The following is a 26,780-nucleotide window of genomic DNA, read 5'->3' on the forward strand; positions in this document are numbered from 1 at the left end:
TTATTTTTTTTTTAAACAGAACAGCCATACTTTAAGCTCTACTTTTCCATCCTCACCCCAAAATCATAACAGACTTAACAGATGGTTTTCTGAGTAGAGTGAATTGAGAGAAAGTCTTCAATGTTTGCTGCAGCCCTTTAAAGGAAGGTCACTGTCACTGTTGAACCTTGAGATTTTATGGGACAGACAGGAGGGTCCAACCACAGAAGTTGCCTGGAAAAAATACCAGAATGGGATGTGAGCCTTTTTCTCTTGAGGGCTGTAAGACATAGTCTTTCGAAATGCAATGTCAGAAAATATTTGCCTCTTTAAAACACCCTTAACACAAAATCTTCGTGTCATTGAGCTTTGGTATCATGCATCAGGCTGCAGACGTGGCCAGAAGAGAACTGGTTATACTTGTAACCAGAATGGTGGCCTTCCTCAAAGAGACAAATAGTTACAGACACCCATTGTGAGCACAGCAAGGGGCAAATGCCCACTGTCTGGACACTTTGGTCAGAAGAAATCCCTGCCCTGACAGGGATTTCCAGTCTATGCTTTTTCGTCTGATGTAGGATACAAGAGGATACTTGTACAGCTGTATAAGTCCCCACAGTGTCCTACATAATCAAGTCAACACCTCTTCAGTCAGGTAGGTACCTCCTCACACTCAGCAGAGCTGTAGAAAAAGCTTTGGCCCCTTCTTTTTGACCTGCTGTCCTTGGAAAACAGCTTTGGACATACACTTCAATTTGTTCTCCTGAAAGTTAAAATCTGGGAAAGAGTATCCTACACAGACTCACACAGTTCCAAGGCACAGCCATGCCATGATTAGGACTTCGTATCCAACAATTCTGATTGCAAAAGTATTTCTAGGAAGGGAAAGGTCTTAGGCTAGTTGACATAACTCCAAGTGTTATCAGAAATCCCTCCAGGAGGATGGAAGTGCGCCATGTAAAAATCCCTTATCTGTCAGCAAAAAAACTTGGTTAAGCTCCTCCATTTCTCTCACTCCAGCCTTAATGTGAGCGCTCTATCACACAGAAACTCTTTGGTGAGTCCAAATCCTTCGCACACCATCAGCTGGCCATGACAATTAGACAGATTTCTTTCAGTCCAGAAAGTTCAGGACTTCAGGGGGAATAATGGATTTTAATGGGGCTATAAGTCTCCTGTGGCAGCTGCAGCACAAAGCAAAGAACAAAGTCACAATGCTGCATATTTAACAATTGGCTCTTATTTCCCAGGGATAGCTATCAAAATGTGAGCAAAGGCAAAAGGGATTGTAATGCCCTTTAAGAAGACAAAAGAACAAAAATCAAAGACAGGATATGGTCCAAATCTATTTTGGTCATATTATTCATTACTTCTGAAGTAAAGCTTTCGTGTGGTTTAGAAGTCTATGGTATTGCCACATGAATGAAAATTTATCTCTTACCCTAGCTAGGCACGATAAGGGAGGGAAATGGATGAAAGTGCCAGAAGATTTTTAGTAACATAGTTTAGCATTGCTGCTGTTAGCCCCTCAGTTCTGCCACATCCAGGTCTCTGACGTGCTCTGTGGTGAGAGCTTTGCCCAGAGGTGCCAGCTTTGTCTGTTGTTTGCTGGAAGCAGGACACTGGCAGCCACCAGCTTTCCTAATTCTCTGAGGACATGCCCAGTTTTCTAACGTGCCCTGAAGCACCCATGGATTCATTAAAACCCACAGCACAGAAGTTTGCAGGAGAGTTACAAAAGCCAGAAGAACTTGGATGCTCACCTGGTGGCATTTGTGACTGCATGATTCCTTCCCAATGTGGAAGGATGTCAAGCTCATTTCCTCGGGAATTTCTGGGGCATTGATAGGTTTTGTCCTAGGAGGAATAAGAATGTAGAGCATTAAATTCAGCTTTAATGTTAAGTTTTGAAAGGACTTTCACCAGGTACTAGAACAATTCCTATATATGACCCTCATTGAAACACATGGATCACGGCTGAGGACAGTCTGAAGAGCAAAACCTTAAAATACTAATTTTAAAAGTTCATCTGGAAAAAAAAAAAAAGGTGTTCAATTAGATAGCAAACCAATTAGGAAAACTGCCACGTTCCTATGTTACCAGGCAAGGCCTTGTTCATTAAAAACCTACAAAACTCAAATTCACTTTAGCCTTATTTCAAGCTTCAGCATTTTGCCCTTACTGCATCTCCACTGATAGGTACTTCCCTTGTTATGCACACCAAAATATTTTCTGGTTACTTTCTGACTCTTTGAATTTCCCAGCCTCTTTCTCCCCTGTCATAACATCATCCCAAAGTTCTAGCTCATTCTGACACTAAAGCCTAATTCTATATTTCAGCTCCTGGGTAAAAGTAATTTTGTTTAGAGGCAGGCACCCACAAAGTTCGGCTATTCACCAGCTCTAGAGAAGGAGGGGTGGAGGGGGAAAAGAGGAGAAAACAGGCTGTTTCAATATGTTGGCACATAAATAGACATTGGAATCTAGTTTAATATAACCAGTCTTGAAAAACTGCCAGCCATAACAAATGCTATTACACAGCAGCAAGTCTGTGTGCTGGAGGATGCTCTGGGGAGCTGTCTGTGAGACTCCTATTCAGGCAAAACTTTGACTGATGGCCCCATTTCTGATAGTATTTTCCTCTGTACTGCATGTAAATAGCTAAACAGCTAATAGCTGAACTCCTATTCTCAGCTGTAATATATATACTTTTAGAATTGTGTGCTTTTACAAATAAGCTCTTGGACAAAGATAGCTGTGGAGTGCTGCAAGAGCTCCTTAGCATCCCCTCTATCTTTCCCCCCTCCTGTCTTTTCACTCCCATCTCAGAGTGAACTGACATGCTAAACTGTACATTTGGTGGGTGGTGGGTGTTTTCTTGATGAAAACAATATTCCTAGCATGCTCCATTACCCTAATAGTCTTCAGCAGGAAGCATTACTAGTACATTTGGTAACAAAAGAGTGTTCTTGTTCAAGTGTCAGGGAAAAAAACCAGCTTCTTCCCCATGACTGAGAGCTACAATGAACATGCACATAGCCCTCAACCACACCCATTCAGATATTCAACAGGGCCCCTTCTCTAGAGCAGCAGCCATTACCACTGTTGTGATGTTAACAGGATGAGGGTCTACACAGAACAGTTACTATCCAAAAACTCTCTCCAGAGGCATCACTTAATTCTGAAAATATTCGGAGAAACACGTACACCAAAATTCCCCTGCAGTACTCCCAAAGGCTGGTGGTGGATTTCTCCACCACACTTTGTCTATCAGCAAATCTACACTAAACCCACACAGAGGCAAAATAAAGGGGCATGAGGGAAGGGGAAGAAAAAACCCACAATGAAATGTAAGGAAATGCTGGGAAAAGGAGTACCCACAGCATACCAAATAAAATCTCTGCAAGATGGAGTTTCTTGAGTTTTTTCCCTACTCTTTTCCTATTACATCCTTCTTCCCCATTTACCTTCTGTACCAACAAGTTCCAGTTAATTCCTTCTGTTTCCAAAAACAGCACTTTTTCCCCTTCCTTTTTCCCCTACACTGTATATAGACCCTTTAAAACAGGAAACAAAAAGCATTTCCTCCATGTATTTTAAAATGGAATTGCCTTGATGTGCTCTTGTTCCCTGTCTCACTGCATTTCCAAAGAGATTTTACTTAACTGCACAGCATCCTGTGTAGATGCAGACAGGGAGGCCTCCAGAAACTTCAACTTGCTAGTAAAGAGCATTAAAGTTCTCAGTTTCTTTTTAATTTAGCTCTCTTTTAATTTGTGAATTGTGTTTATTTAGAATACTGTCTCAGTGATGGGATTGTGTCTCAGCAGGGTCAAGGTGAGGAAAATAAAGTCTTCTGCATGGAAGTTAATACATTTTTTGGCATGAACAGACCCCTAAGTGTCATCCATTCCACCTCCAAGAGGCAGATCATGTACCATCATTGTATCAGAGGGTATGGAGGATGGGGCTTCACCTCTGAGATGAAGCTGACAATACAGGAATTCACAGGTCACTTATATGGACAAGTGTCCCTAAGGGTGTGCCCGAACATCACAGTTTATTTCTCTGTAGTCCCTTTCACTGTTCTCTGAGGGCCTAAAAGGGCTGTTCTCCTGCTGGATCAATGCAGCACACTGACACAGGGATTAAGGTCTTCAGCCAAGTTTACAGCCTGGCCTCTGCAGCTTAACTAAAGGCTGCCAACACATCAGAGCCATGCAACTGTGGCTTTCTGAAACTGGCCCGAGTGAAAGTGGAAATTTCTAGGACTGTATGTCCTCAGCTGGATTGCTGTTGTTACCTGGAACTTTTCTTTCTCTCTGACTCTCTTCATAAATCCCAAGAAACTCCTCTTGGCAGTTCAGCAATGATATTATTGACAGATACTTTAAAATAATCTTTGCCATGCCCTTCAGAGACAGTCAGAGTATCCAAGAGCCCTCTCTGCTTCCCACATAACATGATGAAGGAGGAGCAGATATAAATCTCTGAGGCTCTTCTAGCTTCACTTCTGATGCCCATTCTGTGGATAAATGTGCGCTTCAGTGATAAAAACATTAAGACAAGACAGTAAGAGCTTTCCAGAAAGCCTAGCAGTCCTGGCCATGATTGAAGAGAGTCTAGCAGGTCAATAAAGTTGAGAATATAAATAAAGTGAGAAATGGGTTTTCAATATTTACCCTGTCCCAGTATTACTGAACTTGGTGGAAGCCTGAAGGTCCTGATATCACTAGCAAGAGCACAGTTTACTGGAAAGCCAAAATTATAAAAAGCTTAACCTTCATATGTCATCTCTATATATATAAATATTTAAAACCCATTCTGATCAATTGGATCATTTCCTAGGGCTCAGCATTCAAACTGGCACAAGCCTGCAGGAGCTTTCGAAGTGTATGTGATCACACAGCAGCCCTGTTGCCTTAACCTTGGAGACCCAGGCAGAGACATGGGCTAGAAGCACAAAGGGGTGAGTTGGGCCTTAGAGGAAAGCAGATTCACTTGCAAATTTGCTCTGAGATATGCTTCAAATAAACGCCTGGAAAAGAGGAAAACAGATACTAGGCCAGTCACCCAGCCTAAAAGACCTACCAACCCTTCATACTCACTCACTACTGAGGAAGAAATGTAATTTTTTTTTTAATTGACCTTGTGACCAGGTCTTGAGAAGAGTTAGGAAATATTATACTCTTGTCTATGAAGTCCCAGATTCCCCAGAAACACAGGAGAGCAGGCCTAGCCTACAGCTCCATGTACACACTGCATTCAGGTTCAGCACTCGTTAAATAAGAGACTGTCTTGGGTTGCAAGGCAAGATGTAACCAGGAGTATGTGCTCTATTACCAGCTGTTAAAAGCAGGTGTGGCAGTGTTCTTTGTCTCTTCCATGACCCATCATCCCTCCAGGGGGATATCTGCCGTTCATGGGCCATGGAGTCTCTCTGCATGACTGATAAAATGACATCATCCCATTGGGAGATGCTCCACCCTGGGGGAGGAGCCGAGCATTCCTACCTGGATATAATCTGAGACTCAGAACACCACAGGCAGCCTTTCTCCACTGGATTCCCAGCAGAGAGACTGGACCCATCAACACCACCAGAGCTTCAGAGGAAAACTGCACCCTCCTACAGGATCACTGCTTCAACAGAACCACGTCTGTCACTGCAGGAGGACTGCAGCCACCATTTAATGGGACTGCTACCAACACTCTGACCAACAGGGTGTCAGGCTGTATTCTGACTCTGTCAGTGGGTTATTTTTTTGTTGTAGGTTTGTTTTGGGGATTTTTTGTACTACTGCATTTTTATTTTAATTCTTAAGAAAGAACTGTTATTCCTCTTCCTATATCTTTGCCTGAGATTTACCTTGATTTCAATATTGTAATAATTTGGGGGGGGGGGGGGGTGTAGATAACTTTTTCCATTTCAAGGGAGGTTTCTACCTTCCTTCGCAGACACCTGAATTTCAAACCAAGACAGAGACCAAACCAACAGGGAAATATTTGGAAGCATCTGAGTAGTTATAACAGAGCAGGAGGAGAGAAAACAAGATCACTAATGAGAACTGTGTGTCCCTTTAGTACCAAGCATAATAGGGTTGTTTGCCTCCCAAGGCAGCAATTTTTTAAGTCATCCCCTCTGCAGAGCAGCTTTAATTCTGTGTAAGTGTGCTCCCTCCCACAGCCAGGTTTTATGAGCTCTCTGCTCAGATGGCATGCTGACACCATGGTGTGTCTCTGTGTACCTGCACAGGACACCCAGAGTGCAGGGAGGGAAGGGCTGAGCCCTCCTGCTGGGTACAAATCCTTCCAGACCAGAAGGGAGATGAATGTTTACCTCCTGAGAAAGGTGCTGTGGTGTGAACAGCTCTGCACAGCAGCACCTCTGAGAGGGAGGGAGCACATGGGAAGGGGTATCTAAAGGTGCCTAAAAACCTCAGCCAAGCTGAGTTACAGGGAAGGTGCCCTTCCTCACCGAGATTAGGCTTCCAAAAAATCCAAAGCTCTTCCACCACATTCTAGGTCAAAAGCAGTGAGTCAATCACAGTTTTACACCAGGTCTCCTGCACAGACCCAGCGCTTCTGCAGGATGTGGTGCCTGTGCTGGCATCAGGGGACAGCAGGGAACACCAGTGCAGTGTGGGTGCTGCAGTCTGGAAGATGATAAAGCCCCACAGGCTGAGCCACAAGGGCTCGTCTCTAAGTTCATTTTAACAGTTGTTTTTGCATTCAGGTTACTGAGCTTGCCTTGGCTTTGAGCTCATCCAGAGATGAGCAGCTCAGCTGAGAGAAGCCTGCTTTGGGGTGAGCAAGAGGCTTGTGCATGGTTCCAGCCTCTGCTAACCAGCCCCCGAGCTGCTAATGATGTCCCTGCAGTTGTTGGCTGTGCTGCACTTCCCTGTGGAGAGAAATTGTCCCCACCTCCAGTTGTTTACTACTTCGGGGGGCCTATTTTTATCTCAGTGGTGTGATGTGGAGCACCAGCATGGATGCCAGTGGGAAGAGGAGGAAAGCACATGCTGCCTGCTAACCAGCTGGCTACTGCACAAGGCTGTGAGCAGCAGCAGTAGCACGTCCTTCCTGAACAGATTGCTTTTTAAATCGTGAGCAACTGCAGTCTCCAATTTGTTGCTAAAGCTCGTGTCAGCCAGCAACTCAGGGGCAGTTCAGCCTTTTCATCATCCTTCTTCCTACACAGTATTGGATGCAGAGAAACATTTAGATGCTTAATAGGCAGGAGGAGGCACATTAGTAAGGCAGGGCTGTTTGCTGTGTTTTAGAAGCAGCAGCAAGCTGACAGTGTCTCATCCAAAACCACAGCTCAGCTCAAGCTAAGTACATTTATAAGAGTTTTGGTTCAAAATATGGAAGATAAAAAAGAAAATACCTTATTTTGAGGATGGTAAGGGGGAGAGAGAGAGCAGATTAGGCAACATACCCAAGTGCACAGGAAATCTGCAGCATCAGTGGTAACAGATCCCTGCTCCTCTACTTCCCACAATAGGAAGACAATAATATAGGTTATTATATTATTATATAGAGGTTAGATAAAGGAGCCAGCTACCTGTACACTGAAACTTTGAGTCAGTATCTCACTCAAAGAACCCTCAGGGCTTTGAATCTTTTGTATGAAGGCCTATCTGAGAGCTGTGTGCATGCCACAGCCTCTGCCTCTGAGAGAGATTTACACTACAGAGCTGAGCAACTCCCTGCATGGAGTGCCTGGCTAGAGAGCCATTAGTGCCTTCAGAGTCAGTGGTCAGCAGCCACTTGTGTCAGATCCAAGGGGATGTCCAGCCAGCTCCCAGCTTATCTGTGGGGATGGCTTGGCTACCATACAAATGAGGATGTGTTTTGGTGACTGGTTTTAGCTTAGGAGAACATTCTCCCTTAGTTGGCATCTGTTAACATTTCTGTTAGGTCCCTTTGGGAGTAAGGAAGATGCCACAAGGAAGAAAGACAGACAACTGCAGCACAAAGCAGGGGAGTTCAAGTGCTCATCTGACCTGAGAGTGGATCCACAGCATGCTCTTTTCTTTAAAATATACTTTAATTTCCTGCTTTTAACTGTATCATATTTTATTCAGCATGGAGGGGGAAAAAGATGAAATTTATTTCTATCAGCAGAAGTCTTCTTCATTTTCGGGTGGCAGCAATAGGATAAAATGTAGGACAGGCAGAAACACATTCTGTCCAGAATTAGGTTTTCCCTCTTAAGAAATGACGAGGGACAAATCACACCTACTCACTAACATAGCTGGCTGTATGTGTGCACATGCAGGGAAGGAAGAGGGATAAACCTCTGGAATACAAAGGTTTTGCATCAGCAGTTCCTTAGTGCAACTGCTTTGAGCCAAAGGGAAACATTTCTCTAGAATGACTAATTAATTTGTTTAACATGTACAAAAAGGGATTGAAGCAATGTCTAGAACACTTCTGAAATCTCTCAAATCTCATCAGATTACACAAGATGAAGTGATGTATTTCACTATTTGCCAATGAAACTATAAAGTCAAATTCACCTTGACCTGAGTAGGCGCAGAAAGAAAGAAACTTTTGGGGGAGAGAGAAAGAGGTGGTGCAGGGAAGCAGTATCACAATGCTGGGTTCATTTGGAGTGCTTCAAACAGGTTTTTTCCCTCCAGTTCTCTGTATGAGAGCCCTCCAGTTTAAGAACAGGGGCCTCTTCTTTTTGTAAGATGCCATCACTTTCATGCAATCAGTGCTTATTCACTAGCAAATGCTACTCTTTCTCTGGCAAAATTTATCCTGCAGACTTCTGAATGTGCTGCTAATTATATCTAGATACATAAATGCACAAGTTCAGTTTAGAGCACTTTCCCAAACTCTCCTGCCCATCAAAGTGTGGGGCTGGTAGGCATTTTCACAAGCAGCTGCTTTTTACTGAGAAAAGTATCTGTCCAAACCTTATACTCAATTTGAGAGTCAGAAGTGTAAAACACAAGTCTTATGCTTCTGAAATTCCCATTCTAATTTCAAGTAAGCTTTGTTTAGGAGTAAGTTATGAGGAAAAGGAGGAAGTAGAGACTTGCTGGAGGAAATCACCCAGATTTCTTTTCCTTTGTCTTAAGTTGCCTTAAAAAGCCTACCAGACAAAATCCCAATGCACTTGGGATACTTTATACACAGGCATTATATTCAAGACTATTCTCAGATAAAGACAACTCGCCTTTCTTCAGCAGTCTCACCCAGTACAGGAAAATCCTCACACCCTTGAGCAGACCCCTTGTTTCTTTGGGCTGGCACTGCCAGCTGACAATGCTGTAAAGTGTAAATGGTCCATTTCTCACATTGCAAACCAAAGGGCTGCCAGAACCATCCTAGGAACCAAGAGAGCAGACTCAGTGATCTCATTTGGCATCTGCACTGCTGCAGGTAGGAAGAGAACTGTTGGAAAAGCCCTCCTGCAGGAACTGCAAATAGAGCTTCTGGTGCAATTCAGCAGCAGCCTGCAACTGCAAGAGACTGATTTAAAGGCTTGGTTACCACTGAGTGAAGACTGAGCACAGGCTGAAACAAAATACGATTAAAGTGTGCTCTTCAGTGTTACACATAATTTATTAGTCCACCATAAGACTGTGGTATTGAGCAGAACTCATATTTTAGCTTGACAATGCCTCAGTCAGAATTACTTTGCCTTTATTTACTCAGCTGTTCTTACCCACTTCCCTTGTGATCTTGGGGAGATTAGTCAGCTTTTCAACAGTGCTACAAGAACTTCATAAAAACAGTACAAGTCATAGTTTACCTTGACAAAAGAGTGCTGTGAAAAAGAGTTACAAGCAAGTGACAATGGGAAGTGTTTCATTGGGATCATAGATGGGCCTTGGGAAGTGCAGCTCCTTTCCAGTCCCTTTCCCTAAGTGATCTACAGACATCCATATGCAGACACTTCAGAGAGTGCTCACCTCTAATATTTCTTCCCCTGCCAGGAGTCCTGGTCTCCCACAGAAACAAAGCCAGCACAAAGGATCCTGGCAGTGATCCCTCCAGGGTAACTGAAGTACTAATTTATCTCACAGACTTCATTCTCAAGTACAGGTGCTCATGTCTGCTGCAAGTACCGAGCTTGGCTCCCATCTGGTTTGGAAAGAAATCTGAGGTTGGGTCTGTGCAGAAGAAGAAAATACTTCTGAGAGAAATGTAATTTCAGCAGCATCAAGGGAAATGTTGAAGTCATAGCTCAGGATACCAAAGTGGGGATGCACCACAGTGGTCTTCACCTGTCTCATCTGTGACCAAGGCAGAGAGGAACAAGCTGCCTTTTAAGTGCAGCCTGAACAGATACTTGTAAAGGAAGAGGGGAAAACAATCCCACAAATTATGATCAACCTCCAGAGAGGTCATGAAAAGAAATTAAAAAAAGGTGCAAGGACTTTGAAAAACAAATTCCCTACCTCCTCACTCAGTTGAGAAGACTACTGGGACAGATTATGTGGACCTCCTGAGACTAAAGTGAAGGTTTCAGCATGCAAACACGAGCCGCTAAGGTTTTGCAGAAGCCTTGTGTGAGTCATTTGAGCTTCTTTCCCATAAGTATTTCTTCCTCTTCCCCATTAGGAAGAAAGAGTCAGCAAGGTTTTTATAGACAGATATATTGCTTGGCACTGAGGGAGTGAGATGTTGAGGATACACAGTTATCTCTATTAGATTTTAAGACTTTTTACTGCCAGTAGTAAGAACCAGGTATAAAACACACATCCTTACACTGCAAGTTAGCTGAATGAAACCAGAGGTACTGGATTTCATTTCTCATTCTTCAGCCTGTGCTACTTATCAGTCATTTTGCCTTGCTGCCAACACTTTTATCTGTACGTATAGATCTGTTTTGAGAAATATTACAGCATCAAATACACCAAAGTCAGCACTTTTAATTGTATTGCTTGGGCTTTACCTGTTCTGTTGACTCTTTTAGAGCTCTACAATGGTCTCCTGCTGTCACAGTCCAGTGCAAGGGTTTATTGGACCCGCATGATAATATCAAACATATTGGAGTTACTTGCAGTCAGCCATAGAGCTTCCCAGTTCAGCAGTCACACATCCCTTCTGGCTCTCCTCTAATTAGTCACTTATTCCCAGGACTGCTGAGCAAGAGTTTCTCACTGACAACTGTGTTGCTTCAGTTCTGGCTCTGATAGCAAGCAGTCCAATTTACTTTAATGGATCTCCTGCAAGGAGGACCAAACTGTTCCTGTCTCAAAAATCAGTGTTCATGAAGAAGGGGCAGAAGAAAGGTTCTGCAGAGGACAAAAAGGTGTGAAATATAATTTATAGAGGTGCCCTCAGCCTGGAGGAGCAAGGGAGAGGGGCAGAGGGGGCCTGGGACGGTGCTGGTCAAACTCCCAGCCACACACATGGGCAGACTGGTGATAGCCCTGTCACACTGGCCATCTCCAAGCAGCTTCAGGACAGCAGTGAGGACAGCCTCCTCAGTCCCAATAACGTGCTTGAACACTCACTGGGGAGTAACTGGGGAGAAAACACCGGTGTCTGCAAGAAAGCCAGAAAACTCTGTGCTTTCACAGGCAAATTTCTTGTTTTTCTAGATAACCTCACACTGTGGATGCAGCAAGGCAAAGATGCAGGAGAGAGAAAATTTGTCAGCTCTGTCTGGAAGTAGTAGGGCTAGGAAAGAACAGTAAATGAAAACTTGAATCCTAAGGAGAGCTCCTTCAGGGAGTTAGTGAGGCTCAGGCATGGAAAGAGGATCTCTCCCACACTCCACCCTGTGTCCCTGCTCCCAGTAGGAAGTGCAGGCAGACAGAATGTACCACAAGTATAGATATAAGTGATGGAGCACCTATGAATCACATTTCATCCACCCAAGTGCACAAAAGGGGACTTGAGATCATAAAGCATCTGCCTCACCCCATAATCCTCTTAAAAGTTACAGCAAAGAGCCTCAGACCAAAAAAACTGAGCCAAACTTAATTTCTTTACATAAGGGGACATCCTGCAGATGCAACATTGGTGCAATTAATCCTGAACCTTCTCTTCCTGCCTCCTCTGTAGGAGGAAAGAAATAAGTTAGCTCTTGCTTGGGTCAATACTTCTGGCTTGTCCCCACAAACGAAGTCCCCACTCTGGAAGGCAAAAGTTACTCATCTCCTCAAGCAGCAGCTGGCACACACTCATGAAAGTAGGAAGCAACAGTAGCAAACTGGTCCCCAGGATCAAGGCTCTCCTCTCTAGTGAGGTTTTCAAAGGAAATATCAGACAGACAGAATTAACTAGACTATTTGTTTCAGGTAGCTGATGTTAGTCATCTCATTTCTCAGTGAAAACAAGAAAGAAAGCACTTGATTCACCTCCCTTATTCAGGAAAGTTACCTTGACATAAGGCAGCAAGATCAGCCAGGAAAATAAGCTCAGGTATCGAAGAATAGCTGCAGATGATGTGGAAATCGTCAGACACAGCAAGCAGCTCTCTAACAAATGAACCAAAGTGAGCCAGGCTCTAACCTCTCTGAAGCTGTTCTCCCCACCACTTTGAAAATGTACCTGCATGGTATTCCCAGAATTCAGCACTGGTCTGGGAGCTGAGAATCCACAGAGATTACCTGCAGGAATGAACAAGAAGCAGTATTTATGAGAAATGTCATCCTGTAGGCACCTGTGGCTTTAGCTAATTTAGGTTTCTAAAAAATCCCAAACCATTGAGACTTACTGACTTTCTGATTAGAAAGCAAGAGCAGACAGAATTAATCTACCATAGTTATGCCACATGTACGTAAAACCAATCCTAATTTTCTTATAGAGGAATTAGAAATAAATTTCAATACAGTGTAAATGCCCCTCATTGTATAAAACAGAACCCCAAACCAACAAACCACACTTGAGAATTGAGTTTGCCACCATCAGAAGCAAAGTCTCTCTAGAATAGTCTACATGTCCAGGTTAAGGACCTAGAGAGCAGCTGCTACACTTCTCTTCCTATTGAGAGCATCCAGTTTACATAACATCTGAAAGTCTTGTAATTGCAGCTGGATAGGAAGATTGCACTTTATTCCAGAGGAGCTTTCCTGTAGGAATCTGAATTTCTGTTGGCAAAGCTGTGCTGAAAAGTATCAAGGGAAATGTTCCAGGATACTGAAAGCTCTCCCATGAAAAAGTCCAGATCCAAAACTGTCAGTCTTTTTACCCCCACTTAAATTGTCCTTTCCAATGGAAAGCAGATTTCTTTTTGCAATTGCAGTGCTAATAGTTGTGCAGCACTTGGTAAAAACATGCAGCTAAATTGCCACCACAAAGCAGATTCACACAGACCAAATGAAAAGTAGAAAAAGGGAAAAAATAGAACCCTTTGCCAAAGATCACTTGTCAATGGCAAACCAAGGACAGCTCAAGCATCTTAGCCAGGTTATTTGGTAAAAAGGAAAGAGCACCAGTCCCTGATCACCCTACTCTGATTTTTGGTTGACAGACAGGCATGTAAAGACATAACCAGAATTCAATTCAAATATCTTTACTTCTGAGTACAAGATTGCTTTTCTCTTCAAGAATAAATACCAAGCTCTGTAAAAGTGAGTGTTGTGCCCAGAAGCTGTTTTTGAAAAAAGACAGGTTATTACAACATGCTTGCTTTTCATCCAAGTAGGAAGAACATCTGGAAATACAGAAATAAAAAAAAATAAAAAAAGAAAATTAAGAACATTTCTTTCACTGAAGATTTTCATATTGATAAAACTGAGAAGTTAGAAAATATTTCCTTCTAAAAGTGTGGGAAAGAGATGCCTCAGGTCATGCCTTTGCTCCTGGGAGACGACAAAGCAGAGCCAAAGCCAGATCCAGCAGCACACACTTGTGACCTCCACTGGCTCTGCAACAGAACATGAGCCCTGGTCCCATATCCAGCCCTGCAATGGCAGCAGGCTATTTATGGGAAAGCAAGACCCTGGATCAGGATGTGGGGATCTCATGTGCTGATGGAACAACTTGCCACCACGACAGGCAAAAGGACAAAGCCTCAAGACTGCTGCAGCAATCCTTCCAGGGGTACAGAGTACCATGTTACCAGACAGCATATTTTGGATAAAACATGCCTGTTCCCACAGGGTTTCTAATTTAGGTCTGAAACAATTAGTGCTCACACAGCTGGTTTTCTTTTTCCTCACAATAAATAGTAACTGCATCATAAATGCAGCCCAGGCTAAGTTTCACAGCAAAGTCTTCAAACTGCAGCTGCAAAGTGGACAAGAAAGAGGGGATTCTCAAGACTGAAACACTTAAACTTCTTAACCATGGGCTGAGGAAAAGCTACATTTTGGAAGAATTTGGGCAAGACTTCCCATGGTGAGTGTGCCACATGTTTTTATCAAAAGAGTCTTGGTCTGACTGCTCCTTCCTGTGCAGGACTACAGCCAGGTCTGCAGGGGATGATGACGGCCTAAGATTTGTCTCAAGGCATTTTAGCTGTCATCTTTACTGCAGCACTCAATGCCTTGCACTTCTGAAAGATCAGTGCCCCACATGGACTGCCCTTCCATGAGCTTTTCCTCCAGGCATGGGGAGTGTGTGACTTTTCATTCACTGATTTTGTTTTTAGTCCCAACTGCAGGTTCTCAACAGCAACAGAGAACAGCAAACCAAAAAAAAGGTCTCCACATCCTCAAGCAACCCTAGGTTTAACACTGGGTCATGGTTTAAGCAAAGTAGGCAATTAAGCAGCACACAGCCACTCAACACCACCTCCTCCCCCCACCACTGTTGGGGTGAGGCAGAGAATTGGGGAAAAACAAGGAAAAATCTGTAGCTCTGTAATAACTGTAATGAAAGTGGAGACAGCAAAAAAGAGAGAGGGGAGAATAAATCCCAAGACAGACAAGTGATGCACAATGCAATTGCTCACCACCACTGACCAATGCTCATTCTGTCCCTCAGCAGCTCCCCCCAGTTTATATGCTGGGCTCAGTATCCCATGGTATGGAACATCCCTTTGGCCAGTTCAGGTCAGCTGCCCTGGCCACGCTCCCTGCCAGCTTCTGGTGCCCCTCCTCACTGGGAGAACACAATACACTGAAAAGTTCTTGACTCAGGGTAAGCACTACTTAGCAACATCCACAGCATCGTGTTATCAATGCTATTCTCAGCCTAAATCCAAAACACAGAACTGTATGAGGAAGCAAATTAACTCTAGGCAAATCCTAGAAGAAACCAAGACAGTTTTCCACCCCTGTTTTCTCCCAGCAGGGGAGGAAGCACACTCCAGCTTGGAACAAGGTAAATGGCAGCAGGACTCATCCTGAGCTTGGTGGGCTGCTTGCTGTGCACAGGCTGTAGTGCTTGGTGCAACAGGCAGTAAGAGATGATGGCACTAGGAGTGGGAAGTAGTACCAGACAGCCCATGCACAGTGAGAAGCAGACACTTTGGAATGGAATAAGGAGTAGTTTGTGGGGGGGTTAACACTGTCTCAAGAAAAAGGCTGATTCTATTGTTTGCAACATCCTCTCTACTTTCCCTGTACCCTCAGACCCATGCTGGACTTCAGGAAAAAGCTATACTGAGATGGGCCTGGTGGCTACAGGTTTCAATCACTTACAACAGTCACAGCCCCCCCATACAGAGGCTCGAAGGTGATGTCTAATTGACAAAATATGTCCTGCAAAGAATCAGTGACCTGGAAACTTTACAATTTACAGTCTTGTGCATCACAGATGTTTCTGGCAGGATTTTATTGAATTGCTCCCCTGAACAGTTCTTAGTGCAGAGGTTTAAGTGCAGCTTCTCCTTTTATTACCTTTATGACATACTCTGCTGGACCCTCAATGAGCCAGTGGCACTTCATGTCCCTGGGATACAAGCCAGGCTAATTAGCAGTATCAATCTTCCCCTCTTCCACTAACACTGTGACACTGCCACAGCCTGAAACACTCAGCACAGAAGACAATTTAACACATGGTACCTTCAACAAACACAAATCAACAACTTGATTTTTAAGGAAGCCAGGCCCATTAAGGAGAGTTGTTATTTTAAGGGAGTCAGGAAGGAGAGAATGAGTTTTTACAGCATCAACAGGGTCACTTGCTTCAGAGTCCTTATGGATGGCCATGAAGGTGAGCTATAGCCACAGCCAGCATTGGTTCCATCAGAAACAAGCTGTGGTCTGGTCCAGCTCTGCTGGCACAGGGGCTGGGAAGACATGCCTGCAGATTTACCCAAGGGAGACAAAGGAATTAGTTTAAGGGTGGGTTAACATTTATCCAGACAGATCTCCCAGTGCTTCACCAGGCTAGATCCCATATGGAAGGTCTTGTCTCAGAACAAGAGGAAAGGTTATTTGACTTTCATTAGCTGTAAAATATTTAGAGTTAGCAGAAAGAAATGGAGGAGATGGGACTTCATCCAAAAGTTCAACCACACAAACAACCAAATATTCCCAGAAGATTTATTGCATGACTGAGGATGATCAGTACTACCAGCATATCACCATTACTGAGTTGAAGTGCAGAGGCAGTCAGTATGCACAGGAAATATTTGTTACCACTTCAGAGGGACAACAGGCCACATTTCTTTGTCTTATCTGCAGTTACCCAGTAACCTGTGTGCTTGTTGTGCCATATAACCAATGTTGAACCCAGAGCCAGCATCTGAACTGTGTCTCCAGCAGATTACTGGCTATGCCAACACCTGAGAAGCTGATCTGGACATAGCCAGCTGAGCAAGGCCAAGCACTCCATTTCTTCTGCTACCCAGGGTCTGTAGGAGAACAAGAGATAGTGGACACAAGGCAGACAAGGGCACATAATTATGCACATAATTATGCACTGTTGAAAGTCATTTTTGAGACATCCATCACATTGGACTAAATGCCAGAACAAAAACGAACATGACCCTCAGTTCCAGCTGACTTTCTCCATTTGGGTGTTTTCTCTAGCTCTTTAGATTCCCACTGGAAAATACAAAATGCTTTCAAGGGTCAGATAGATTTGCTGTTTTTCATGACAATGAATTACATTAAATTATACCCAGAAACCCTCTTACTTCCAAGGCACCCAGACTTTTTGATTGTCTCTCTTCCATTCAAATAGAGGAACACGTATTTAGGGTTACATCCAAGCTGGTACCCTTCACATAATTTAGTTAAGAGTCTCGAGGTGATTTTGTCCTCTAGCACAGTACAGGTGTACAGACTAGGAACAAGCAATGGTAAGGACAGGTTTCTGCATGGCTGAACTTGGCCTTATCAGTCCCACCACCAGTTGGGAATGTCATGCATCAGAAGCTGATAACTGATGTCACTGGCTCCACGTGGTAAATATTATCATCTTCCGTCTTGGCATCATCCTGCTGGAGAGGAGCTGCCAGCAGCAGAGGGCTGCCATGAATTTTCTCAGCACTAGTGGGGCCTTTATGCTTCCTTCCAGCAGCAATTGCTGTGTGACTGACACCTCCAGTCCTGTTCATCTCATTCCCCTGTGTCCTGTGGGAGCTGAAAGCTTCCTTGTGTGAGCTGACATTGATATACCCAGACCAAAGGATAAAGGGTACAACACATCTCCAGCCACAGCATGGCTTGTACAGAATCTGTATCACAAATAGACTTAGTGTCTTACTGCCTTCCCACACAGCATTACCCTGCCCAGCAAGCAGAGCTGGGGATCTGCACTGCAGGGAGCACACAGACACTGTCCCCTGGGCACTGCTGGGAGTGCTGCCCTGTCTGGTGCCCACTGGGGCTTCTGAGCCCTGGGAAACACTTTGGGAGTGCCATGAGAAAAATTCAGTGTTTGGTTACCACAGCCAAACTGCAGTCACCTGCTGTGAGGGACATGCTCCAAAGCCAGGGGGTACAGGATGAACCCACCTTGTCCAAAGAGCAGGATGCCTTGGGAACTTCACCCTGCTGGTGCAGGGAAAAGGCTTGGCACAGCAGCCAGGGAGAGAAAAAGGTTATGTGGGGTACTGCACTACAGGCACAACTGGCCAAGGCATAGGCTATTCAAACACAAAGGGCTTAACATGCAGCTGAGAGACACCTCAGAGAATATATAATTTTCTTCCCAAAGTCCAACCTAAAAATCCCAAAACTTTCAGGAGTTGTCCCACGAGCTGTCCCACAATGGGCTCATATTCATTCAGCCTCCTAAGACACGACATGGCTACTCCAATCTCATTTTTAATGAAGTACCACTTTTATGTCAGCCTTCCCTTCCTCTCCTAGGGACATTTGGTGTATGCAGATCCTGATAGCTCTGCTTTGCAGAGGGTAACACCCACTTTATAGCCACATGGCTTCTGCTTCTTGCAGTTACTGCTCCCAATTAAGAGGCACCTTCCTGGCTGCAGATATTGCCCCTTTGAAAGCATAATCATTAAGGATCCCTAGGAAAGCCATAATAGGTTGAGTATTAGTTAATACCAACACCTCAGCTTTGATGGCTATGACAGAAATAACACCATCTCTTTAATAACTTGTATTAGCCCTGTAATTATCTGCACAGAAAAATACAAGTGGCCAGTGGGGAGTCACTAAACCTGTGCCCAGCTATGAAAGGCTCTTCCAATCAGCCACAAGAGCTGCAGCACTTAATATCATGCCCCTCTTCCCTTTCATGTTCAAAGCTGTATTTGATGAGGAGATAAACCCTGATCAGTCCTGCACGCTGCTTCAGGAGCACAACAGCAGCTCAGATTTCTAGCTGGCAAGCTTTCAAAGCAGACTTTTAAGAGAGCAGAGCTGATATGCAGCACTCAAGGGGCACCTCACCAAACTGGAAGGGCTGCATTCAGCCAGAAAAAGGGCAGCTTGAGGTGCCTTCTGCTGCTCCTTCAGGGGGATGCAAGGGTCAGGCTTGCTATTATAACATGGTTTCTGGAGGGGGACTTATATGTTTAAACCTTTGGGCTGGCCATCCCAGCTGGTAAGCCTTCCTGCTGATTCAGTGTCTGGAAATTGAACAGAACTGCTGTGGGTGGAGAGGAGGGAGGCAGCAATAACAGGGCAATTTACCCCTGTAGGGCTAAACAGTGGAAAAAAAACCCCTCCCAGTACTCATACCTGCCCTGTGCAATGGGCTGGGCAAGGAAGTCACAAATGCAGCCACCTGTGAGAAGATGCTGGTGAGCTCTGGGGCCATGGTGCTTCTCACAAGAGCATCCCATCCTCTGGCACAACTGATGCTGATGACACAGCACCAGTGTTCAGGTGCCACCAGTCCTCTGACACACAAAGTTACCCTGTCCAAATTCTTTTGGGCAGGAAAGGTGACATTTATTCCAGCTTCAGCCTTTGATGCTGTTCCATGACATGCCAGTTTTTCTACAGAAGCCAACACAACCTTGTTTGCCTCTCCCTGTTATGGGAATCTGGTACCACCCCTGCTCATTCAGCTGTTACCCTTTAACCTAAACCCCACAAACCTAAGCTGTGTTTTTACAGTTCCCCAGTCAGACTTGTAGTTTGGCAGCCTGCCCTTTCCCATACACAAACCCCCTTCTTTCCATGAAGAATGCAAAAATGAAAGCCATTTCGCCAACGTCAGCTGCAGAACTAATTTGAAAATATTCATTCAAGGTATGAATATAGCAGAGAGCAGGGAGGTCCTCAAGCTGCTGCTTGGTTGAAAAAACCCAAACATTCATGCAAGCACATCCCAAGGAGACAAGTGACATTCTGACCAGCAGCCTACCCTAGGACAGGGCAAGCCTGGCCCTGTTCACCTTGTTAGGACCTGAGAAGCATTTGACACTGAGCATACTCCTCTACTGCAGCCCACTGCCCAGTGGGACTGTCTGAGCAAAGGTATCAAAAGGCTTGAGTGTGTGCAAGGGGACATCAAGGAGGAGCTACCAGCCTCCTGGCAGCATTGCCCATGCCAGGTTCCCTTGCCCACAGCCTGGAGTCCGAGCAGTGAAGGTCCCCCTGGTTTCAGTAAAGGTGGTGGCACCTGCAGAGATGGAGGTGCTGCTGTTAGAAATGCCCAGGGCAGGTCTGGGAAAGAGCCAGCCACTCATCAGCCTCCTGCTCACATCCATACTCCCACCTCTCAGACTGCTCCTGCCTTCGTTATCCTGAAGCTCCTTGTAAAGCCCTTGCTCAGCAAAGTGCTGACAGCATTCTCAGTGCTGTTGCTCCAATCTCTCCCCAGGAGAGAAGGAGGTCTGCAGGCAGACAGGACAAACCTGCAGCCCAGAGGAGCCAGGGCAGGTGAGCTGTCACTTTGCACAGCAGGCACAGCACAGAGCCCTGCACCAGGGGCAGGTCCCTGCCACTCAGATCTGGCTGGGGATGAGGGGCAGCTCCCCCTCCTGCAGGACAGGAGCAGTGCCCCCAGCCTGCAAGGACAGCTCTGCTCCTGACAGGCTTCAATATGCACACAGGAATATTCACAGCAGAAAAGCACTGCTGTCCCTAATGTGCTCCAAGGTCCCCAGCTGCAGCACCATGCTGATCTGCACATCCTTACAGGGGCTGGTCCTCTGGCAAGCAGAGGAGACCTGATGAGCAAAGGGGTGCTTGTATATTCCATTTGGCTGGAGTCACCTTCTCTGGCACTTCTGCCTGTGAAAGTCTCCTTTCCTGTATCCATGACTGCTCCTGGGGCTGTGAGCAGGAGACCCTGCCATCTGACTCACCCTCAGACACCTTGCCCCAGCCACTGGCTGCACACAGTGCCCAGCCTAGGAGTTTTCATCCCTGTGGAGAAGGCAGATGGCCTGGACCCCATCCCCTGCAGAGGAAAGGGTGCACAAATGAATGCACAAATAACATGCTTCCAGGAACGTGTCTGATTTACAGGCACAAACTTCCTTCAAGTCATACTATTCCAATAATATCCTTCCCTAAACATCACAGTTACATGTGGGCATTTATATAATGAGAATAAAAACTGAAGTTAGTCACATGTAGTTGAATATATACATGCCAAATTGAGAATATATATGTGCCAAATTGAGAGAGAGATCAGGAAGGCCAAATGTTTATGCAAGCAGAAGGATCTGTGGGAACAGAACAAGGGAGGTGGAAGAGCCTAGCAGGGACAGACTGGACTGCCTCTATCACTCTGCTTGGAATGGCTCAGTGCTTGTGAGAAACTCTTCATATGTTTCTCCCCCAAAGACCAGCACTGATCAGATCAAAAGACTCGTGTAGGTCATGCAAAACTCAAGATCCAGTTGAATTCAATCCAGAATTATATTGGTTTGATTTTCCTTGATATCAGGAGAAAAATGGATCACAGTTCTCCCTGGAAGCTTTGATGGGGCACTGCAGCACCCAGCCTTCAGAGGAGGAAAGCAGGGATCCCTGGAGCTTCCACAGAAGCTGTCCAGCCTAGTCCATGCCTATAGACACAACCTTATTTAGCCACATTGTACAGGCACACAGCCAGCCTTCCTCACATTGCCTACTAGGACGTCTGAGCCCTGAAATGAGCATTTCTCTGCTCTTACTTCCCTTGCTCCTGCCATTATGGCCAACCTGTAAGGCTATCACCATCTCAGCCGGTGTTTTGGGACATGACAGTGACAGATTGTTATTTTGTGTTGGCTGATCTGCCATCTGATGGCCACAGGCGCTCATGGCCAGTCGGCTGTAACCCATCCTATCTCCATGAGACACAGAGGATGCCTTTGAGGAGATCAGGAAGTTGGAGACTCGTGCCACATGCATAACTCTGACGCCCTGAAGTTGCCTCTGTAGGCTCTGCCTTTGCCTGCAGAAGTACTGGAAGCAGGAGTTAATCCAGTTTGCTTCTTGGTGGGCAATACTCTTGCAGCCCGTGGCTAGCTAATAGCCCAGGGCCATGGCCACAGGGAAACCAGAGGCTTTCCAGTAGCTGCCTGAGAAGGAAACAACACTCTTGTAAGAGGGGAACACAAGGACACACAGGACTCTCACAGAGCAAGCACAGGCAGAGCCAGAGCACAGACCCTGAGGGACAAACTTCTTGGACAATTAATCAAAGCCTAGGACAAGAATTAAACCAAGTGTGCTACTTCAATAAGAATTAAAATCATGACTGAGAGGACACCGAGTCTGCAGCCCTGCAGTGTTGTCCTGCCCTGGGATCTGAGGCTGGCTTTCAGTAACGACTTCCAGCCCAGCTGGTTTCAGGAGCAATGCAGAGGATTCCCTGACCTCCAGCTGCAAAAGCTGGATGTTCTTTCAAATGGATAAATATGTTTCTAGTTTCATCTGCTAGCCATCAAGCCACTTTGTGGGAAGCACAGAGCTGCCAGGAGAGGTGCCAGCAGATTTCATTGCTGCCAGCTTGGTAGAGAGAAAAGGATAGTTTATCCTTCACCTTGGCACTCACAGAGCCTCCATGCCACTTTTGACCTTGAAACATCAAGCTCAGCTTTGGTTACCTGCAGTCTGGGATCCTAAAAGACATGTGAGAAGCCTTAAAAGCAATGGGAACTGATTGCCAAGTCTTTTTTTGCCCCATAAATCCTCCAAATTTTGTTATTGGTGCATTTAAGGAGATAAGCAGAGGCCTACATCCAAGAGTTTTGTGGTGATTTTAGGCAGCTACATGTAGCTTAAATTAACACTAGACAAGCGTGTGCCCATTACGGTTTTTCTGCATATTTTATAAGCAGTATAATGTCACAGTTAAACTCAGTGCAATCAGCTCCTGCAGAGTTTTTTCTGTTCAGCTTTTCTTTTAGCAATTTGGTAGATAGACCCACTAGCAGGGCAGTTACCCAATGAACAGATGAGCAGTAGATCCCATCTTTAGCAAAGGCATTTACCCTCCTGTACAGATGCAGCAAGTGCCCTAGTGCAGGATGGGACAAAAAAGTCCAGTTGCTGAATTATTGTTTAATTATTGAATTAGCACCATGCTATTTCACCCATGCAGCCTCTGGAGATGGCAAGTCCAAGCAGCCTGGCAGGCACTCACTTTACTGTGGCTGTCTGCCCCTGAAGCGTGGCCTCAAGCGTTTTGCATCAAGGTATCAAGGGTTCAGCATGAGCCTTTGCTTCAGTGCTTTCGAGTAAATTAAGATTTACTTTTTTTCTCACTCAGGGAAAACCTTACTTTCATTTTCTAATCACTTCCAGCCATAAGTAACAGACCCAGTAATGGCAGAGCTCAGCCTTAATCCCAGGAGGCTATTTACTGGGAATGGAAAGTTCCCATGCTTCCCAGCAAAGCCTGACACCAGGACTGGCAATGCAAATGCTGCTGTAATGGGAACACAGCAACAGCACTAACAGCACAACAGTGGAGAGTAAAAGCACTGACTAGTTTTGCATGGAACAGAGAAACAAGGAGGTGCCTCATTATGAAGGTCAATCTTGCACTTTGAAATTTTTATGCCATAGCTACTTTCTCATTATTCAACATTAGTCCTCAAAAAGGATGCTCAAGTTGAGCAAGAAGCAGATGTGAAGATGACTGGTCTGCAATTACGATATAATGGATTATAAAAGGGCTGGCATAGAGACCCTCTTATATCATTATCCCTGCCCATTAAGAAGTCTTTAGCAAGGCTTGTGAAGCTGGTCTTGCATTTAAAGTACAGAAACCAACGTGACTACTAAAAGTGATGGGACAGTTGCCAGGAAGCAGCACTGTGTCTCCTCCTGCCTCAGAAATGTTTCTTTGCATGCCTGCTTAGGTGTTTTAAAGACAAACCCATTTATAATTTGTGGCTTAGACACCTAGAAGAACCATGGTAGCATGGACATTTCCACACCCTGGACCAGACTTGGAAAGCTGTGCAAAAAGGACTTTCCTCTCCTGAGTGACCAGAATTCAATGACTCGAGGATAAAAGAGATGGTGTCTGCCTCTCCTCGCCTTTCCCAGAGAAGAGGGCAGCACACAGCAGCACAGACCTGCCAGGGCTGCCCTCCAACTCTGCCAAAAAACTGATCTTGGCTGCAGAGCATCCTCTGGGCTCTCCTGGTCAGTGGGACAAGCTCCACACACACATAACTCCTCAGGCTACATAGAAGACATGAAAAAAATAATGTTTTTCTGTGAGACGAGACCCCACATGCTCAAACACATTACCCCAGGCTCTTCTGGCAGGTAGGGAATTAATGAGACAAATCCCAGGTGCCACAGCTTTCCTGACTCCAGCTTGAGCTCCAAGCTGAAGGCAATTACATGGAGATAAATGAAAACACAGAGAAATTGCAATTCTTTATAAGAAGCTGATGTGTGCAAAGCTGAGGTCTCCTGTGAGGTACTTTCATGATGTGTGTACACAGCCATAAAAAATAAATTTAGATTTCATCCAGTAGCCTAATTATTCTCAATGAAATGCAACTGGGACTAACAAAATTAAGTAAGAAGTGCAACAGGTTGCAATGACATCACCAGACTACTCAAAGTTTATTTTTAAAAGCTTCTATGTTTTAAGTGCCCTGGGGTACTTAATCTGTGCCATTAAAGTCACCATGAAAGATGTTGTCTCTGAACTGAACTGGCCCAGCCCTCAGTCTTGGCTTTGGTCTGAAACACACCCCAAGGAAACACAGCTTTCTTACATCACTTCTGGCACCAGCTGTGCCTTAGGAACGTGGACAGTGAGCATGGGGACAGTTTGACTTAGGGACAAGCTGGGTCTGATGAAGGCTTAAATGCTTCACTGAACTGTGCAGTTTGAGATAATCTGTGGCAATCCCATCTATGTTTTCTAGGGAAAATGCCTCCAGTTCTCACTCAGCAGTGACAAGACTGGCAGACCCCACGTTGGGTGGGGAACCAAGGGGGGCGCTGCTCCCCTGAGCCAGCCCAGAACACAACCATCACAACCAGGATCACACAGCAGAAGTGGTCCCAGACACCTGGGACACAAAGAAAATTTCTCCCACCAACTGGAGGTCTGCTTATCCAGGCTGAAGGTTGTGGGACAGGGGCTGTATTGAGGCTTTGGCTTCCTTGCTGGGAAAAGGACAGCAGCTCTTCCTCAATTCCTTTCAGCTAGCCTGTGTCTGCACCAGCTAAAAATCATTTTGTTAATCACTCCTATCTGATGTGTTTCTCATGCCAATGGGGAAAGCAGGGGTCCCCTGCCTCCCCCAAGCCAAGGCTGGGATAAGATCGCAGTTCCCAGCCACAAAAAAATAAGCAATACAATGGTCATGATTTAGGAGGTACTCACATTCTGTTTGCTCTGGTGAGAGCCTGGAATAATTCACTTGAGTCACCACAAGACTCAGACTGGATCCAAAGTGATGCCACTCCAGCCCTCCTTAACTTTGGAGCTGATGCCCTCTGTGAAGGCTTGAAGCTGTTTGATTAAGGTTGGCAGGCATTAGAAAGCTCACCAGTTTCTCTCACCACCTTATGAGTGCACCAAGGAGCCCACATCTTCCTCAGCTACCCAGACTTCAAACACTCTGTGACCTCAGCAGTAGCAAGTGGGACTCACCCCACAAGGTTGTGGGGATCCTTGCACAACTCCTGCAGCATTCCAGGCTGTAGAGGGGCTCAGCTACACTTGCTGCCCTGTTCAGACCAATCTCATAGCACTTGGCCACTGCAAAGCCCAGGCACAATTTTCTATGCCACTGAACTGGACCAAACTCTCCCTTGTTCTTGGTGCTGACTGGTTTTTCCAACAAGAGACTCTGGTGATTGTTGCTATTGCTACAGCCCACTAGTGAAGCAGAAAATAAACTTTATCAAGGTGGTAAATGATGGAGAAAACACCATTCCCTTAGGTGGTGAGATAAATAACGTTAGCAGCAGCAGAAGGACCAGCATCATACTGGATCAGGGTGGGAGGAATGGCAGTTAGCTGGTTATCCCATCTCTTGCCTCAGCAGGACATGTTTTTAGCACTGGCTTCATTGTCAGGAGCAAGTTACTCTGAACATCATCATTCTCCTGCCTGGCTTGAACCATTTCACAACCTATCTGATGCTTATTTCCCCTCTCTGACCCTAAAGACATACATTTTCACATGGGTGCAGAACAGGCCAGACAGGGAGTTATGGATACACTAACCACTACAGGAAGATGTGCAAGAAGGGTTGGACCTGGTGCCCCAGGGAGAGCAGCTCTTAGACTCAGCAGGACCAAGCTATTTGTCTTTCTTGTGTAGCCAAGGGACCACATGGCAGCTGTGCAGCCTGCCCAGGAATGGGTCACTTCCCTCAGCAGCCAAGCAGGGCTGTGGTGAATAGCACCCACATAGAGAGGGTACCAAAGGCTCCCAGTCCCCACACAGCTACAGCAAAGGCAGCCCAAAATTCACTCACCAGGGTAAATACACCAAGGCCTGGCACAACCTGTGGTAACTGACTGGCTACTTTCACCTTTCTGGTACCTGAAAAGGACAGATGACACCAATGCTCACTGCCATAGTCCCTGCACTGGGGCACATCTCCCCACAGATCATGCACAGAAGAAGGCACACAGGCAGGGAGAAGTCCTGCTTCCACCACAGCTCAGGAAAAGTAACCAGTGCTGGAGCCCAGGCTACACTCCACCTCTCACAGGAGAAACAAATCACCTAATGAGCCCTTTTAATAGTTGTGGGGTCAATCAGCATTAGCAGCTGAGGCTGCAGGGCTGCAGCACAGGTGGGTTTGGAGGCTCTCCAGCTGTGTCTCACCTGGAGTTCCCGGCTCCCTGGGCTCTCCTGTTTGTAGTTTACTGCCTGTTTCCATGGTCAGCAGCTGGACCTAATGTCCCCCCTCTCCACTGCCACCAGAGCAGAGCTGAGGTGCCTCAGGCCTTGCAGGGGACCTGGGTGGGCACTGGGTAGAGACTTCATTGTTGGGATCTGGGAGAACTTCAGGGTGTACAGCCTGACTTTAGAGAGTGCAATTCCCCTCCATGCTACAGAGCATTTTGGATACAGCAGGATGGCAG

At 45.5% G+C, this 26,780-nt stretch overlaps 1 long non-coding RNA gene across 3 annotated transcripts; it reads right to left on the reverse strand.

The window, feature by feature from the left end:
* LOC107204328 lies at window positions 1-26,362 on the reverse strand. 3 transcript variants are annotated; one of them, XR_004497675.1, is made up of 4 exons: window positions 25,063-26,362; window positions 12,502-12,560; window positions 1,743-1,836; window positions 1-213 (listed from the first exon to the last, which is right to left on the reverse strand). It is a non-coding gene; the product is annotated as an uncharacterized LOC107204328 (long non-coding RNA). The 3 variants fall into 3 exon arrangements; XR_004497677.1 differs by lacking the exon at window positions 12,502-12,560; XR_004497676.1 differs by lacking the exons at window positions 12,502-12,560; window positions 25,063-26,362 and adding an exon at window positions 9,909-10,143.
* Window positions 26,363-26,780: the final 418 nt, after the last annotated feature.

The sequence above is a fragment of the Parus major genome, chromosome 1A (assembly GCF_001522545.3).
Source record: "Parus major isolate Abel chromosome 1A, Parus_major1.1, whole genome shotgun sequence".
Lineage (NCBI taxonomy): Eukaryota > Metazoa > Chordata > Aves > Passeriformes > Paridae > Parus > Parus major.